Raw genomic sequence first — 18,704 nt, 5'->3', positions numbered from 1 at the left:
TCGGGGACTGAGGCCCCCCACCTGTACCTCCTCTAACCTGCTTGCTTTCGTCCCGCCTGAGAAGAAAAACCGCACCCCACGATCCCGTGGAGAGATAAGAGAAGGGACTGCCTGAGGCTATGCAAACATACCAATGCGGGACCTGGTGAAGCAGTAGATGTTATGTAAACACAGATAGCCAAAGTACGATGTCCTAAGATAGAGCTGGCCCACCACGGAATTTGCTTGGAATCTCTTTGTCTTTTCTCTATATAAGTTTGCAACCCTGATAATAAAATCAGACCTTGCTTACCACCCCTTTGGTCTCACTCCTCTTTTCACCCATCCCCTTCAGGTAGGCGTTCTCCTCGATCCCCCCACTCATACTGGCCCTGCAGGTCAGGGCAAGTGGCGCCCAGACGTGGGGCTCGAGGTCCGGACTTCTGCCAGGCGGACCAACATTGAGAGACGATTCGTCGCGACCCCTTCCTTCTCATCGCTCATGAAGAGCCCCTGCGTTTTGGTAAGTTGAGTTTCGTCCGCCTCATTCTAATCATGGGTTCCAACCTTTCCAAGGAACAGGTCTTTATCCATGACCTTAAGCATGCCCTTAAGGATAGAGGAGTTAAGGTTAAGAAAAAGGACTTAGTGAACTTCTTTCTTTTTGTTGATGAGGTCTGTCCCTGGTTTATTGTTAACGGGCCGGACATCCATCCGGGCAAGTGGCAAAAGGTTGGGAGAGAGCTTAATAAGAAATTGCAAACTGAGGGCCCGGAGGCCATCCCCCCTTCTGTCTTTTCCTATTGGGGAATCATTAGAGACATAGTGGAATCCGCCTCCAGAGATCCGGGTGAGCGACAGCTCCTTTCGGTGGCAGAATTTTGCTTGCGCCCTTTGTCACGGGCCGCCTCTGTTAAGTCACTAGAGCGCCCCTTACCACGGGCGGCTCCTGTAAAATCACTACCTTCAATAGCCAAAAGTCCCCCAAGGCCCCCGTCCGTGGTCATTGATATTCCGCCAGAGCCACCAAAGCCCATTTATCCTCCCCTCCCTACAGGGCCCCGCCCTACAACCGAGTCCCTAACTTTCCCTATTATTACTAAACACAAGACCCCTCCCTTAAAGAATCCTGACCCTGATACGTTAGATCCTGGGGATGAAGCGGAACTTGAGGATGAGGCCGCCCGATATAATGATCCCGATTGGCCTGCTCTTCAACATTTGCTTCCTCCTTACTTATCCCAAACCTGCGCCCCTGTACTTTTGCCCCCTGTTCCCACTCCCTCGGTCCTTACCAATGCTAGACACCAACTTTCCACCCAGGTTAAGGAGCTCCGAGAAGTCTTAGACCTACAAAAGCAATATGTACAGCTCTCCTCGGAGTTGAGTTCCCTGCAGCACTCCCTCCAGAGCTCAGTCATTCTTTCTCCCAGTAAGCCTCAGTCGACCAAGGACCCGTCCAACAGGACTGGCGCTAAGACTAAAAACTCAAAAGAAGCGCAGCCCATGATGTTCCCCGTTATAACTCGGTCCCGCCGACTTGGGCCCCCACAAACCCCTGGGGCGGGTGAACTTACAGACTCCTCCGCGAGTGAGGGAGAGGAGGAGGAAGAGGAAAAGAATAAGGAGGAGGAGGAGGAGGAAGAGGAGGGAGAAGAAGGGCAGAGCAGTAGGAAGGCGGAACGGGAATGGCCGGAATACCGAAAATTGCATTTCAAGGGGCTTAAAGATCTCAATGCCGCTGTTAAGGCATATGGCCCCAATGCCCCTTTCACCCTCTCCGCCCTTGAGGCCATGTCCCGTGGAGGGTATCTTTTGCCGGCGGAGTGGCTCCGCGTGGTTCGAGCTGTTCTCTCACGGGGACAATTTTTGACGTGGAAAGCCGACTTCTATGATCGTTGTCAATCCACGGCAAAGAGCAATGGGAAGTCCCCCAACTCCCCCGCTTCAAAATGGACCTATGAAAAGCTGAGTGGTCAAGGCAAATATGCAGGTGAGGCCAAGCAACGCCGCCTTCCCATAGGTCTCTTGGCGCAAACCGCCAACGCGGCATTTGCCGCCTGGCGCGCTTTACCAACCCCTGGTTCTCCTCTTGCCCCGCTTAATAAAATAATACAAGGGACTCAGGAGGACTTTTCTGAATACGTTAGCAGGCTCCTGGAGGCCACCGAGCGGACCCTCGGTCAGGAGGCCTCTAAGGATCAGCTTGTGAGGCGTCTGGCATATGAGAACTCCAATACTGCTTGTCGCTCTGCCTTGCGCGGGAAATGGAGGGATAAAACCCTAGAGGAGATGATCCGCCTCTGCAGAGACATAGATCCTTTTACTACGAAAATATCCCAGGCTGTACATTTAGCTGTCGGGGCGGCTCTCCAGCCGGGGGACTCCCAGAAGGAGTGTTTCCGCTGTGGGCAACCCGGTCACTTTGCCCGGCAGTGCCCCAGCTCGCCAGATACCCCCCCTCCTCCAACCCAAAATAGGGGTTCTCAACCTTCCACCCTCTGCCCCAGATGCAGGAAAGGGAAGCACTGGGCGAACACTTGTCGCTCCGCGACAGATGTCAATGGCCACCCCCTGCAGGGAAACGGCCGGAGGGGCCAGCCCCGGGCCCCCCAGCCGATCCCCGTCCCGCGGGCCTCGGGGACCAGCCCGCCCACACCCAACTCTACAGAGCCACTTCAGGAAGCGCAGGGGTGGACCTGTGTGCCGCCTCCACCACAATATTGACCCCTGAAGGTGGGGTGCATATAATTTCTACAGGCATCTTTGGCCCCCCGCCCCCCAATTTTTATTTTTTTATTCTTGGTCGTGCTTCCACTACTATTAATGGCCTTCTAATCCACCCCTCCATTGTTGACGGTGATTATATGGGGGAAATCCAGATACTTGCTTCAACCCTACAGGGACCCCTCACTGTCTATCAGGGGCAACGCCTTGCACAGGCTCTCCCGCTCCCCCTACAAACCCCATACCCTGCCCTCACCACCGTTAGAGGCCACTCCAAGCCCGGGTCCTCAGACATCTATTGGGTTCAGGCCATTTCCCAGGACCGCCCCATGCTTATGCTTACCATTCAAGGCAGATCTTTTGAAGGAATATTAGATTCCGGAGCTGACTCAACTGTTATTTCAAAAGATAGCTGGCCGCCTTCTTGGCCCCTTCAACCATCCATGACGCACTTACAGGGCATAGGCCAGTCCCATTATACTCTACAGAGTTCCCAATGGTTGCCCTGGCAAGACAAGGAGGGAAATAAAGGGACTGTCCGGCCTTTTGTGGTCCCCGGCCTACCTGTCAACTTATGGGGAAGGGATATTCTTTCTCAGCAGGGGATAATTATGTGCAGTCCAAATACAGTTGTAACCCGTCAGATGGTCTCCCAGGGATTTCTCCCAGGGAAAAGGCTAGGCAAAAGAGGGCAAGGACAACCATCCCCAATTGTTGCTGAAGGGAGGAAAGGGCGAGCAGGCCTTGGCTTTGAAGGCCCAGATAATCAGAACCATTTTTCGTGAGGGCCACGGGTCCTCCTGCACTCCAGGCAGATAGGATCTCGTGGAAAAATGACCTACCCGTCTGGGTAGACCAGTGGCCCTTACCCAAGATAAAGCTGGAAGCAGCGTTCGCTTTAGTGCAGGAGCAATTAGCTGCAGGGCACATAGAACCGTCCACATCCCCGTGGAACACACCCATTTTTGTTATCCAGAAAAGGTCAGGTAACTGGCGGCTCTTACATGATTTGCGGGCCGTCAATAAAACTATGGTTCCTATGGGGGCCCTTCAACCTGGGCTCCCCTCTCCTGTAGCCATACCACAAGGTTTCTCTAAGATTACAATTGACCTTAAGGATTGCTTCTTTTCCATTCCCCTCCACCCCTCCGATTGCCAGCGCTTCGCTTTTAGTGTTCCTATTACCAATTGTGTGGGCCCTTCCCCGCGTTTTCAGTGGAAAGTCTTGCCACAAGGCATGGCTAATAGCCCTACGCTGTGCCAAAAATATGTAGCACAAACAATTGACCCTTTTCGCTTGCAGTATCCCAAGCTTTATATCATCCATTATATGGATGATATCCTCCTTGCAGGTTCAGATGATGAGGAATTGACCCAGGTATCACAGGAGCTCATTAGGGCATTGGAAAATCGGGGCCTTAAAATTTCCCCCGATAAAATACAAACCTACCCCCCGCAGCTCTTCTTGGGGTTTGAACTTTTAACTAATCGCATTCTCTCCCAGAAGGTTCGCTTGCGAGTAAGTCACCTTTGTTCCCTTAATGATTTCCAAAAGCTTCTGGGAGAATTGAATTGGCTTAGGCCTTATCTTAAGCTCACTACGGGGGAATTGAGACCCTTGTTTGATATTCTAAAAGGAGACTCCGACCCAAATTCACCCCGTTCTCTCACGCCGGAGGCCCGTAAGGCCCTTGCCTTAATTGAGCAAGCTATTCATGATCAACATATTGGGTATTACGCTCCTCTAAAACCTCTTTGGCTCTTAATTTTTTCTACCGCTTTTTCCCCCACTGGATTATTGTGGCAGGAGCATCCGTTGTTTTGGATTCATATGCCAGCCACACCTACAAAGATCCTCCCCTCCTACCCGCATTTAACGGCTGGCCTCCTGCGCCTAGGGCGAGAGGCAGCCCTTCGGCTTTTTGGTCGGGAACCAGATCATATTGTCTGCCCCTACACCGCTTCACAGATTCAATGGCTGCTTCAGAATGATGACGATTGGGCAGTTAACTGCATTTCCTACCCAGGGATTATAGACAATCATTATCCCTCAGACAAGCTTGTCCAGTTCTTTCAGAAAACACCTGTTGTCTTCCCAAGGATTACCAAGGCGGAGCCCATCAGAGGCGCCCATTTGGCGTTCACTGATGGATCCGCCACAGGGAAGGCAGCCTTCAGTGTTAATGGAAAGGCCACCTCTTTTGACACACCCTTCATCTCTGCGCAGCTGGTGGAACTTGCAGCGGTCATCAAGGTTTTTGAATCTGTTCCGGGTCCTCTCAATATTTATACTGATAGCTCCTACATTGCACATTCGGTCCCTCTATTGGAAACTGTCCCGTATATTCGTCCCTCCACTAATGCGTCTCCTCTTTTTGCCACTCTTCAGCTTCTAATCCTCTCCCGCAAGCACCCCTTTTTCATTGGACATATTCGTGCCCACTCCGACCTCCCCGGTCCCCTTTCTGAAGGGAATGATCAGGTTGATCAGGCAACTCGTCGCATTTTACTTGCGCTGTCTACCTCTCCTGTTGCTGCTGCCACGCAAGCCCATAAGCTGCATCACCTTAATGCCCATACGCTTCGTCTCAAGTTCCCTATCACCCGGGAACAAGCCAGACAGATCGTGAAACAGTGCCCTGGCTGCCTGACTCTTCTCCCTGAACCTCATACTGGCATCAATCCCCGAGGTCTCATTCCCGGGGAGCTTTGGCAAATGGATGTCACTCATTACCTCCCTTTTGGTCGGCTTAAATATATTCATGTGTCCATTGATACCTTCAGTGGTTTTATCTTTGCCACCTTGCAACCTGGAGAGGCCACCAAGCATGTCATTAATCACCTCATTAGTGCCTTGGCAGTCCTCCCGCAGCCCAAAATTCTTAAGACAGATAATGGCCCCGGCTACACTAGCTCTTCTTTCAGATCCTTTTGTACACAACTACATATTAAGCATGTAACTGGCATACCCTATAATCCTCAGGGGCAAGGAATTGTGGAAAGGGCCCATCAAACATTGAAAAACATGGTCCTGAAATTACAGTCAGGGGGGGAAGTTCTTTATCCCAGAGCTGGCAATGCCAAAACGTTGCTCAATCACGCCCTTTTTGTTTTAAATTTTCTCACCCTTGACGCTGCGGCAAAGAGTGCAGCAGACCGCCTTTGGCATTCCTCTACGGCCCAAACCTACGCTCAGGCAAAATGGAAAGATCCCCTTCTTGGCAAATGGCAGGGCCCTGATCCTGTGTTAATCTGGGGCAAAGGCCATGCTTGTATTTATGATTCAAAGTGCCAAAATGCTAGATGGTTGCCTGAAAGGCTGATCAAGTTGATGGACAAGCCAGATGCTTACAATACCGTCCAGGGGACTACACCTCCCTGAGACACATCTGTTTTTCTTTTCCTGTTTTTCAGGAGATGACGCAAAGAACTTTTCGAAAATCCCCTCTGGAGTGGCTTGAATGGAGTCCTCCCATATCTCCTCCCTCTCCTTGGACCCTTGATTGGTCTCCTCCTACTTCTTTCTTTTGGGCCCTGGGCTTTTAGTAGACTAACCTCTTTCATTAAAACGCAGATTGAGGCTTCTCTTAAAAGCCCTATCAATATCCATTATCATCGCCTGGCACTTCTGGAGAACCCTGCAGACAACGAGGAGGACGGACTTCAGTTCTCCAAGCTTGTGCAGTCAGAGTCCCGTTGCATGCGGTGGTGGAAGGCCTTTAGGGGATAAACACGGAGCGGCAGCTGTGAGAGTGCCCATGACGGGAATATTGAGGCCCCATATATCAGGATCATAGGCGCGGCTGCAGTTGTTCCCTATGACGGGAGTAGAGCAAGGCCGTGGCTGTTCGGCCACGTAGATCCCCTTGCTTAGCCTAAGACAGGGTCATCTGCCGAAAAAGCGCTCTGAATATGGAAACCAGCCTCATAGCCTAAGACAGGCCTCTCACCCGCCCGCATATTTTAATTTCAGTCCGCCCGCATGTTTTAATTTTAGTCAAAAGGGGGACATGTCGGGGACTGAGGCCCCCCACCTGTACCTCCTCTAACCTGCTTGCTTTCGTCCCGCCTGAGAAGAAAAACCGCACCCCACGATCCCGTGGAGAGATAAGAGAAGGGACTGCCTGAGGCTATGCAAACATACCAATGCGGGACCTGGTGAAGCAGTAGATGTTATGTAAACACAGATAGCCAAAGTACGATGTCCTAAGATAGAGCTGGCCCACCACGGAATTTGCTTGGAATCTCTTTGTCTTTTCTCTATATAAGTTTGCAACCCTGATAATAAAATCAGACCTTGCTTACCACCCCTTTGGTCTCACTCCTCTTTTCACCCATCCCCTTCAGGTAGGCGTTCTCCTCGATCCCCCCACTCATACTGGCCCTGCAGGTCAGGGCAGGAGACCTAGAATTTAAATCTAAACCAAAGTATCACAAATTTAGAGGTGGAAAGAACCCAGGAAGTAATTTAGTCCAGTCCTCTCACTTGGCAGATGAGCAAATGGAGGTTTAGAGAATTCACACTGTGACTTGTCCAGTGAGGTCACATTGGTGTCTCTCAGAGCTGGGCACTGAAACTAGGCCCTCTGACTTCAAATCCAACAAGATTTCCACTATTCAACACAGATGGATGCAAACAAATCTCAATCATTAATCTTATGGCCTAATTTATTCCTTATTCACCAAATGAGTGACAGAATCTCTAGAGAAGGACAAATGGTGGTCCTGCTTTATGTATTAATATAACATTATTTGGAAACTATACATACATAGCTTTAGAGCTGAAAGAGTAGGCAGTTCCAAACCACATATTTTACAGACAAGGAAAATGAGGTCCAAAGAGGATAATTGATTTGCAAGGTACTAAATGACAGGCAGGATTGGAATTGTCATCTGGTTCCACATCCAATGCACTTCCACTTCTGCATACTTCTTATCAAGCATGCAAACTGAAGATACAGCTGCACAATGAGTGGAAAACAGTAACCTTTACATTCACACTTTAAAAATGGGAAGATTTCAGTGGCCAAGAATTTCATTTCATATTTTTGATTCATTGGTATTTTCCTAGTTATTTAATCACCCTGTTTTCTTGCTGAGAAAGCAAGTAAAAGAAATTGGAGTCTCCTCTGGGCTCAGTACTTCAGCAGTTGTTGTTCCTTCTTGAAATCAGAGTTATTACAGTGGGGGCTAAGCGTTGCATAATGTAACCGTTGCAACAACTTGACTATCCACCACCCCCTGGACAATAAATTCCTTGTTTCTGTAGTGCCCAAATCTTTCCCTACCCCCATCCCCTCCCATAGGTCAGTGTTGGACTGCAAAGGGAAAAGTTGGAAACAAACTACAGAGATAAGCCTTGTTTAGCTTATTCCTAGGGTAGTGAGTGAGTGAGAGTGAGTGTGTGTGTGTGTGTGTGTGTGTGTGTGTGTGTGTGTGTGTGTAGACACTAAGAAGCCAGAGAAGGGGGGAATGAGAGGAGGAAGAGGAGGAGGAGGAGGAGAGAGAGACAGAGACAGACGAGAGAGAGAGAGAGAGAGAGAGAGAGAGAGAGAGAGAGAGAGAGAGAGAGAGAGAGAGAGAGAGAGAGAGAGAGAGAGAGAGAGAGAGAGAGAATCTTCTGTCAGCAATCTCAACAAGCATACCAGGAGGGGGAGACTCAACCTTGCTTATTACCAGCTGTGCTAACTCCAAGCCGACCGAGGTGGGGAAAGGAGAAAGAGAAGGAAAGAGAGAGAGAGAAACAGAGGAGGAGAGAGAAAGGGGAAGCGAGAAAACTCCTTTATCTACAAAGTTTCTCTTTTCCATGAAGGTTACTGGGAAAAAGGAAAAGAGATCGGCCAAAGTAGCCAGGAGATGAGCGGCGTCCGGGGCTAGATTTGCCCTTCTGGACAGCACCAGTGCCCACCTCTGCAGCGCTTTGGGTCCCAAAGGAGAGAACTAAAAGGGGCACGTGCAGAAGAAGTGTTGGACAGTGCACCTCCCCGCCCCTCTGGAACATACACACACACAGACACACACACACACACACACAGACACACACACACACACACACTCCCTCACTCACACTCACACAGCCGCACACTCGCACACGCGGAACCCGATGCCGGGGTGAGTCACGGGCAGGTCAGGACCGCATGTGGAAAGGGGCGGAGGGAGCCCTAGCACCAACGATTTGCCTTCGGGAGCTTCCACAGCGCAGCGGACACCAGGCACCTAAGAGGGGAGGAGCGCTTGCTGGCTTGTTCTGTGCCAGGGCTGCCAGGTGACCCGGGAGGGCCGCTCACCTCCTCTCCCGCCGTACCCCCCTCCCCTCCGCACCGCTCCGAGCGCCTTTGTGTCCAGATGCAGCGGAGACCAGCTTGACTGAGGAATCCAGATGCGGGACGACAGCTGAACAGCTGCGAAAGCAAGGGGGGAGGGGACAGGGCGAACGCCTGCGGGTGGTCTTTTACCCCCTGAGCTGCTTCTCTGTGCGGACCCTGGCACCTCCAGGTAAAGACTTGAACCTCTCTTCTAAAATACACCCCCGCCCTAGCCCCTTCTCTTTGTTTGTGAGACAGGAGTGGTGGGTGAATTGGGTAAGGAGAGGGATCGCTAGAGAAGGGTGGAGGGGAAGGGAGAAGAGTTTTTCGTTGTTAAAAGCTAAAGTTGTATGGTCAGAATGAAGGTGAAAGCAAAAACTGTTCTTTTACCATGGGGGGTGGGGAGGTGTGTGTGTGATGACACCCTGGATAATTACCTGGATGACTCAGAGTAGATCTTGTGCCTAGGAGTAGGGAGGGAGGCTGTGAAGTGTGTGTGTGTGTGTGTGTGTGTGTGTGTGTGTGTGTATGTTTGTCTGTATACCACCGCTATAGATAAGTTTCAGTTGGTGATCTGACTCAGCCTGTACAAAGGGATGCAGTCACTCTGACCCCAGGCGATGCTGGGAAGATCTGGGCAAAGCTGACTCCTTACTTAATCGAAACTATGATTTGATAATCTTGGAAGGGGCAGGTGCATGTGTACACCTTTCTGTGTGGGTCCCAATTTTCCATTTCTTTACAGCAGACCACACTTGTGCCAATTAATAATTCCTCAGTCTCCAATCATACCTTATGTCATTGTTTAGAATATAAAGGAGAAACTGCTTATAGCTAGCATTCAGGCAACTGTTGCTGGTATTGGTAGAGAGATGATTACTGTTTCAATAATTGACAAGTACTTTGTGCATTTTATAAATAAAAGTCATTCCACTGAGCACTTCTACAGCACAGAAATCTATATCAAGGATGATTTCATACATCAGACCTTTTAGGTTAAAAAAAAAATCCACTGACTAATTTGACAATTGGAAACTGTTCCCATGATGGTGCAGGAAGAGTTATGCTGGTGTAGCTTACCTTTTTTCCCACAGTTTTATGTTTGAAGAAGCACTTTGGCAAAATGAAATACTATCAACTCTTAGGCAAAATAATCAAGATCCATTAATTGCCTAGATATGATAGGCAATGAATATGAGGTGATAGTAAAAACTGGCATTGCAAGGAATATATGGAACTCTAAATTACTCTCCCCAGTTTTAAGAAATGATCACATTTTAAACATTGCATTGAAGGCTTACTTTTTAGTTTCTATCATCCAGACACATATGCCATGCAAATGGATTCAATAAAACATTATTTTCCTTTACAGCAAAACTGTTTAGGCTAACTAATAAATTTTTTTCTGCAGCATGATTATCTAAAAAATGATGTACATTATGTTTTTCTGTGCTACTGGAACATGAATTGTGCTCTTATGTAAACAGTGTAAGTGGTGCCTGGATTATTTACAGATATATAGCCTTTCCCTTTTTATCTCAAAGCTTATTGAATTTTATCTAAGTACAGAAACTTCCATAGTCAAATCTAGTAGAGAACTGAAGAGCATTTGTATTCATATTTTGTTTTTATTCTTAATTACTTTGCAGTGTTTTTATGAGCTATGCTTTTTGAATTGTGTGATGACAATTCAAGGAAGATCCTTTATACCATTCGTTAGAACTTTTCACAGTACTCAAAATGTGTCTAATCTTTTATAAAACATACAGGTGTTTAGGATAATATTCTGTTCAAAACTTTAAAATGCAACAGAGTTGTTGTTAACCTAAATTTCTTTTACTTCTGACAATTGGAGTCTACTACATGTATGTTCCATAGAAAACCTACTTTTGGGAGGACTTGTTTTGTTTCTTTAAGCAGCATCATAGGGTACATCTAATCTGTGTTAGATGTGCATGCCTTCAGCAAACATGGGTGGGTTTATCTAAGTGATCGAAAGGGTCTGAATCAAGTAGACCAAGTCAGAATAAATGTTCATAGCTAATGTTTACAGGACTATGTATTCACCAGAAGAAAAAATGCCACTTTGCGAAGGCATGAAAGGGGAAAGAATTGAAAGGGGCTATTCTGTTCTTTTCTTAATGTCTACCATTTCTTCTATTATATTTATTGATATATAATCCTATACCTACTTTTACTCAAGAAAGCCTAGGATCAGAAATTACTCTGTTAGTTGCAGGTGAAATCTATTTTAAAATGGCAATATTTTTGGTAGAAAAACTAAATATCATACTCAGTATTATTTTCTCCAATCTCATTTTTTCTTTCAAAGCAAAACTGAGTAATTCAAGAGTGGTTCCTTTAAGAAGGAGAGTATTGGCTCGAGGGTGGCCTTTGCAGCCTGACTGAAACCTAGTAGTAGTCACATAGACTGAAAAGAGTAAGCTTGTTTGATATTGTTTATTCTAGCTTCATTATTTTGATTTAGCACTATTTATTTATCACCCATCTCTCTACACATCTTCATGTCAGACGCTCTGGTTTGTCAGAGATTCTGAGTCCAACAGTCTTATTTTTTCTTCCAGTTTCTTCTGTTGACCTCAGGTTTGGAGGGCACTGCCTATCCCTTCATGCATCAGAACTAACTAGTCTCTTCCAGAATCTTCTTCATTTTTTTCCCTTTGCAGCACTGCCTTCATATGACAGAGTGCATTTTCGGACGTGCTTTTTCTAGGCTTCCAGTTGTTTCTTTTTAAAGGGGAAGTAAGTAAATCTAGGAATCCGTAGGCAAGGAACTTTGTACCTTAGTGAATTAGCCACGTTTTCAGTGGCTTTCTCTGTGACAGGGCAGAGTGTCATCAGCTGCTTTAGGAAGGTAATAATAGCAGCAAATGAATAATAAAGGTTACTATTAACTAATGTCACTTTAGGCAGGAATGCTTTGACTTCCACTTTCTTCTCTAGTTAACCCCAATCTGTGGCAGAGTGGATTGCATGCATCTGGACCCCTAGCCAGCCACACTCTTGCACAGTTTTATTTAGCAAACATTTGTTGAGCACAGCGTGTGCCAGATAGCATGCTAGACTGGCAGGGGGAGGGGATCTAAAAGATAAAGTTCTTATCCTTAGTTATCTTTTAATCTAGTACAATGGTAAATAACACACTGTAGATTTCAAATTCCAGTTCTACAAATATACCAATGCAGTGAGAGACACTAGAAGGGATAGAAAATATAGATAAGACAGACACAATACCTGCCCTCAGGGGGCTTACAGACCAGTAGGAGGATATGACCTGGCTAGTAAAAGGATATGATACATATACAAATAACTGTAATATAAAAATAAAATGGCTTGGGAACAATTGTAAATTGCCTTGGGAACAATCGCAAATTACAAAAATGAGAAAAACCTTGTCTATGAATGCTCAGTGTAGGCAAACATTTAGAGTAATCCTAAGTGCAAGAAAAAAAGAGGGATGGGATATTTTAAAAATGTAATTAAATCATATGACACATAAAAAGATAGGGTTAGGAACTGGATCTGTGATTTCAGTGATACAGAGAATTCCTGTATGAGGAAAAATTCTCTACCAGAACAAGTTGGCACCTTCTCTGCAATTTACAGACAGAGCACTTCCCAGAGAACTAAGACACTAAGTGACTTCTCCAAGGTCAGACATCTAGTACCAATCAGAGGTGGGATCTGAACCCAGATGTCCTTGGTTGTGAGACCAGCTCTCTCTCTACTATGACATATTGCCAAATATAGAGACATAATGGAGATAGGTACTTGACCTGTGATTTCACCAATATAGGGAACTCACAGTACCTAATACAGGATAATAGAGTTGGAACTGTAAGGAAGGAAGTAAACAAGCCTTTAATAAAGTGTCTACTATGTGCTAAGCACTTTATAAATATTATCTCATTTGTACTTCACAACAACCCTGGAAGGTAGGTGGTATTTTTATCCCTATTTTACAGTTGAAGAAACTAAGGCAGAAAGAGGTTAAGTGACTTGCTCAGAGTCAGCTGGTATCTGAGGCAGGATTTGAACTCAGATCTTCCTGACTCCAGGTCCAGTGCTCTGTCTCAGACATTTACTTCCTCTGGAAGGAATGCCGGAGGTCATCTAGTCTAACCCACTCTTTTTTATAGATAAGGAAACTGAAACCCAGAGAGAAATTGCTCAAGATCACACAGGTAATAAGTGACACACCGGCATAGAACGCAGGCCTTCTCATTCCTAGTCCAGTGATCTATTTACTACACCATGCTGCCAGCAATCATAAATTTTGGAATTTTTGATCTTTCCCTTCGGTGAACTAGCCTATGTGAACTATGTGAACCATGTCACTTGTATTTCTATCTTGTCACCTGCTGCCCTGCAGCATGCTGGGGTTAGTTTTTGGTTTGGTTTTGATGTGTTTAATTTTTTGTACATGTCCCATTTCCCAGACTGGAAACTCCATGAGGGCAGAGACTGGCATTTCTCTTTGTACGTTCCTTAGCACCTTGCCTAGAGGCTTGCACATAGAAGGCACTTACTAAATATTTGTTTAATTGAATAGGACCATGATGAACTAGGAAACTTCATTTGAAAATAACTAAAAGTTATGTCAGAATATACTGCGTACATTTCCAATCAATCAATAAACAATCAATTAAACGAGATAATTTTGTAAAGCTCTCAGCACAGTGCCTAGCACACAGTAGAAACTTGATAAATGCTTGTTTCCTTCCTACACCCCTCCATGTCTAAAAATAAGGTAAGTGATTAAAATGAATGATTTCCTTGTGAAAGATCTTAGATTATGACTTGGAAGTAAAAAACTGACCCACACATCAGCACTTTTCAATATTGTTTCATGCTATTTCACCTTTAAATTTCTTAATTTTAACTTTCTTAACCTCACTATAGTTGCTATTGTTGGCCTTTAGATGGTTCTGTGGATAGTGCTAGCCTGGAGTCTAGAAGACCTGAGTTCAGTCCAGTCTCAAACACTTATTACCAATGTACCCCTGGACAAATCACCTAACTTCTGTCTACCTCTTTTTTTCTCTGTTTACCTCTTTAAAATGGGGATAAAAATAGTACCTATCTCCTAATTTGCTGTGTGGATCAAATGCGATAGTATTTGTAAAGTACTTAGCACAGTACCTGGCACAGGATAGACTTGTTCCCTTTTCCTTTCCTCCCTTCAGTATTTCAATTGATCTACAAGCTCCTTTATGAGGATAATCCCTCCCTAGGTGAAATCCATCCCTACCTTCTTATTCTGCACAATTCTTGGTCAATGTCCTCACATGAACAGGATATACCCAGGGCTCTAGAGACATGATGCTAGATTTTTTTAACTTGGTGATATTCCAAAGGTGGATGTTCCACAAGTTGTGTAACTAATAAAAAGGCATTTTTATAATAAGAACTACATTTAGCCATAAGTTCATGTGAGGCAAATGCATATCAAGAGACAAAGCACAGTAGATGGACTGCTGACCCCTGGAGTCAGGAAAACCTGGATTTGTGCTCACTTGTTGAACATAACTTTTCTTCTCAGTGTTCCCAGGCAGTTCTCTAAGACTATAAGTTGCAGAACAGTAACTGATCTGCACTGACTGAAGGAGTTTTCTTAATGGAAGTTTCCTACACTGATGAAATCATGAGTCCAGAAAAATATTGAAAAACTTCATAAGATTAGGACTATAAGTCATCTGGCAAACCTCCCTCATTTTACAGAAGAGGAAACTAATGCTCAGAGAGTGACTTGCCCCAGGTTAGTCACACAGCTACTAAGTGGTAAAGACAAGGAAAACAAGACAGATGTGATCTCAGCTCAGTATGCTTTCTTCTGTATCATACTAATCTCTCAAAGAACATCAATAAAGGTGATAAGTTTTGGCCTTTTCTATTTGGAGATGGATTTAGATCTATGGACTAGCTAATAATGAAAGGCTGAAAAGGGCATATCCAATCCCTTGAGTATCATCCACTTGTCTCACATCCACTATCTGTAGCACAGCTGGCCAGAAGACGGCTTTGTATGTGGAGAGCTTTCCGCTCTCATTATCAGTTTAGGAGCTGTCAGTAATTTTGTGCTCTATCATTGTGTCAGAAACCCGAAACACAGAAATCTCTTTAGTTGTGTTTTACAGTTTAGTTAATGCATCCCAATTGGGACTGGTTACAACAAAAGTATACATTAAAACCTGGCTACAATTGGTTTTTGAGGGGCTAAATAAAGCATTTTTATAAGCAGTAAAATGTTTAATTGAAAGAAAATCATGTGTATAGGATTTGCAGCAGAGCTTAAAAGTGAGAAAGCATTGTGAGCTGACAGAATATATTTTATAATAATACATAATCAGGAATGTGTCATTTGTCACTAATGATTATGAAAACTATTCAAAAACATGGTTTATGTAAACTTCTGGTAGTTTTTTTAACCTTCATTACTGCAGCACTATGACTATTTGCTATAAAATGTATAATTTACATATGTATGTATATATGTGCACACATATGTGTGTGTGTGTGTATCTTACTGCTCATATCACTAAAGAGATCAGAAAATGTGTCCCTTGGAAAATCATGTTTCTACTGGTATATACTATTGTCCTACAATATTGAAACATTCTCACTCTGGCCTTTGGCATATTGTATGGTCAGAGCCCTAAAGATTAGATGGGAATCAGTGTATCGATGGTTTAGGAATGAGATCAAGGATTCCTGTAGCCCTTTAGTCCCATATTGAAAATCAGGGTTATAGGGGTGGGATAGGCTTACTTTTGCGTGAGGCACACTCACTCTCAGCTTTTGGATTGTGAAAGAAGTAAACACATATCCTCTGGCTACATTTCCAAAGACCTCCAAACCACCAGAGTCTCTATTCTATTCTCATAATGTTTAGTCTCTTCATAACCCAAAGAGAAATCCCAGCTAAGAGAGATTTGAGGCTTATCGTTAATATTTTCCTTTCATGTAAATCAGGCAGCTTATGGTACTGATCATACTAAAGGGAGTGCTAATAGGGCTGTTGTACCACTGTCCATCATATTAACCATTGTCTTTTCTTTTCTCTGTTGCTTCTTTTTCTTAAAAAAAAAAAACCTACTGCCTCTCTTTTTCCTCTTACTTTCTTCCACTCCTTTTTTCCACTTTTCCCCCTTCTTTTCTGTCTAGACTAGCTAGTAGGGCCCCAAGAAGATTGCTTAACCAAATAGCATATAGAGCTAAAGTGCTTGCTGTCCTTTCTATGATGTGTTCTAATCAGCCTCTAACAGTGTTTTGGCTTAAATATTTAACAAGAATCATAGATTCATTGACATTAAAAAAGAAAAGAAAAGAAAAGTTATTCTGTAGTATTTCACCCCTGGGAGCCTTTTCTTGAGTACCCAAATATATAAGCTTATGTGCCTCATATCAAGTTCAAGTTCCATGTAATAATCTTAATATTGTAAACTTTTTATCTTTTTCTCAAATTGAAGCAATTATTTAAGGTATCAGAAGTGTCTAATTCTGTTCTACATTTATGTCTAGATTTTATATTCCAAATTCTCATATTTGGGGGAAGTCCTCCTTTTTGTAACATTTCCCTAGCTTTAAAAAGCTGTCTGAAATCCTCCCAAGTAGTTATTCTTGTCTGAAATTCAAGACTTCCATTGGCTTGCTTCTTTCAAGTGTCTTTAAATAAGTCAAATCAGTGTGGAAATCTATTTTCCAAGGAATAAAAAGCTCACAGGTTGTGTGCTAACTTGTTTCCTTTAGTCTTAAAAAATCTTCAAAATGCCCAGGCTAGCTGCCTTCAGGAAGACCATTGTGTTAGAGAGGAAGATTATGTTCTGTATTTCTTCCTACCATTTTAAATGCAAATAAATAATATATCATGAAGCACAGTGAATATGAACATCAGTGACCTCTTCCTGTTTTGAAAATGAACTTACTCCCTCTGATAGTCAGTGTTTAAGATAGCACCCAGGATCCAAGGTCAAAACTAAAAGCAGGTGACTGACAGAGAAAAAAAAAAAGAAAGACTTTATAGTCATTCCAAAAAACAAAAAACTTTAAAGAATGGTTGCTTAATTTTGAAGTAATTTGTTTTTAGAGAAATAATAAGACATTAAAAGACTAGGGACTTTTCGAAAAGTTCAACTTTTCATCAGTCAGAGTAAGAGGAAGGTAAACTGGTTTGTTTTGCAGCAGATAGGTTGCACCCTCCTGTTCCTAATCAGAAGGGAAAGGGAAACCCAGCCAAGCTTTGGGTCCATAAGACAACTCAAACTGTCTTTAAAAACATGTTTTGGCTTTGCTGGGCCCCAACATGTGTTTTGGCCAGCACTTTAGCTCTTCAATTTTAAACGTAGGGGTCTTTTAAGGGAAATTTAATCCATGTGTTTCTGATGCACTTAAACTTAAATCATTACCCATAAACTGTATGTCTTTCTAAACACTTTGATTTCCAAGAAATCTTTGAAACCATTTAAGGACCTTTTTTTTTGTTTCTGAAAATAAGAAATTGATCATTGCCTGGGTTCTGTAAACAGGCTTGCCCAAAAGTTTGAATTGTGTCTGAAATCATGCAACAAAATGATTATCAGATAGGTTCTTTTCTTGGCAGAATAGATTTTCCTCTGAGTGCTAATGAGTTTTTCTGATGTGACAGGAAAAAATCTAAGTATTTTTAAAGGCTTTGTTTCTGAATGGCATTCAATTATAATCATCTCTCCTCTACCCCTCCCCAATTTATTTTGTGCCACAGAAATATTTTTTACACAACACTGAGTTTTGCTGTGGCTTGTTTATACATACACACACACACACACACACACACACAGATGGGGGTATGTAGGTATGTAAAATCATTGTCATGTAAGACCTATGTCCATATATTTGTCAATTTACTTCTCCAAAGTGCTTTCTGTTAATGTCAGTATTGCAAAGTAGCATAAAGGTTCATCTGCAATGTCTTGGCATGAGTTCTCTGAATCAATGACCTGATTTGACAAATTTCAAAAATAGGTCATAGAACTTAATTCATGACATTTATAGAAATTCATTCTTTGCCAGGAACTCTTTTTTTTTTTTTTTTAACAAAAAGCTATACTGAGAATAGTAAGAGATTTCAAAAGCAATTTGACTAAATCTGCAAATATTACCATTTGCTTTCCAAAAATTCATTTGCCTCCTCTACCTTCCTCATCATCTTTCCTGTCTTCATCCTACCACCTCAATTCACCCCTCCCCACCACTTTAACATTTTGACTGATGAAAAACTAGGAACCAGAAAAGGGCAGGTAGTATGAGTTGGAATCTTTAACAAGTTCTAACAGGCTTAGAAGTCAGGATATAATTGTAATGTGTAGGGTTTTTTGTGTTCGACAATAATAGTGGTCTTGCTTTTCAGCTCTAAATTACATGATGACACATCTTTGAACTCTATTGTGTGAAGAAAAACACCTTCTTACTGAAGCTAGATTTCCTGTTTGTGCATGCGTCTTTTCTGGTAATTGAACTTCCCATATGAATGCTGCATAAAAATATAAGGAGAGTTAAGAAGGACATGAGTAGTTTATTTCTCAAAGTCAGCAAAGTTCTTTTTTTCTTAATGAAATAAAGTTGTATTTAAAAGAAGCAATGATGACACATGGGGCGTAACACTTGTTGATGCTGTTATCAAGTCTGGGGTTCCCA

General features: G+C 43.7%; 1 protein-coding gene and 1 long non-coding RNA gene across 3 annotated transcripts in view; both read left to right on the top strand.

Moving 5' to 3' along the window:
• Positions 1 to 334: 334 nt before the first annotated feature.
• LOC140533340 (uncharacterized) lies at positions 335 to 7,013 on the top strand. The gene is made up of 2 exons (XR_011976880.1): positions 335 to 502; positions 6,121 to 7,013. It is a non-coding gene; the product is annotated as an uncharacterized lncRNA (long non-coding RNA).
• Positions 7,014 to 8,291: 1,278 nt separating this feature from the next.
• MET (MET proto-oncogene, receptor tyrosine kinase) overlaps positions 8,292 to 18,704 on the top strand; it is a 153,743-nt gene continuing 143,330 nt past the window's right edge. For both annotated transcript variants that reach the window (XM_072652967.1, XM_072652966.1), the window contains exon 1: positions 8,292 to 9,201. The gene's annotated coding sequence lies outside the window, so the exon portion shown is untranslated. The remainder of the gene's footprint in view (positions 9,202 to 18,704) is intronic.

Source organism: Notamacropus eugenii, chromosome 3, assembly GCF_028372415.1.
Source record: "Notamacropus eugenii isolate mMacEug1 chromosome 3, mMacEug1.pri_v2, whole genome shotgun sequence".
NCBI classification, from domain to species: Eukaryota; Metazoa; Chordata; class Mammalia; order Diprotodontia; family Macropodidae; genus Notamacropus; species Notamacropus eugenii.
The sequence above is the reverse complement of the archived record's forward strand: the minus strand, read 5'-3'. Positions and strand labels throughout refer to the sequence as shown.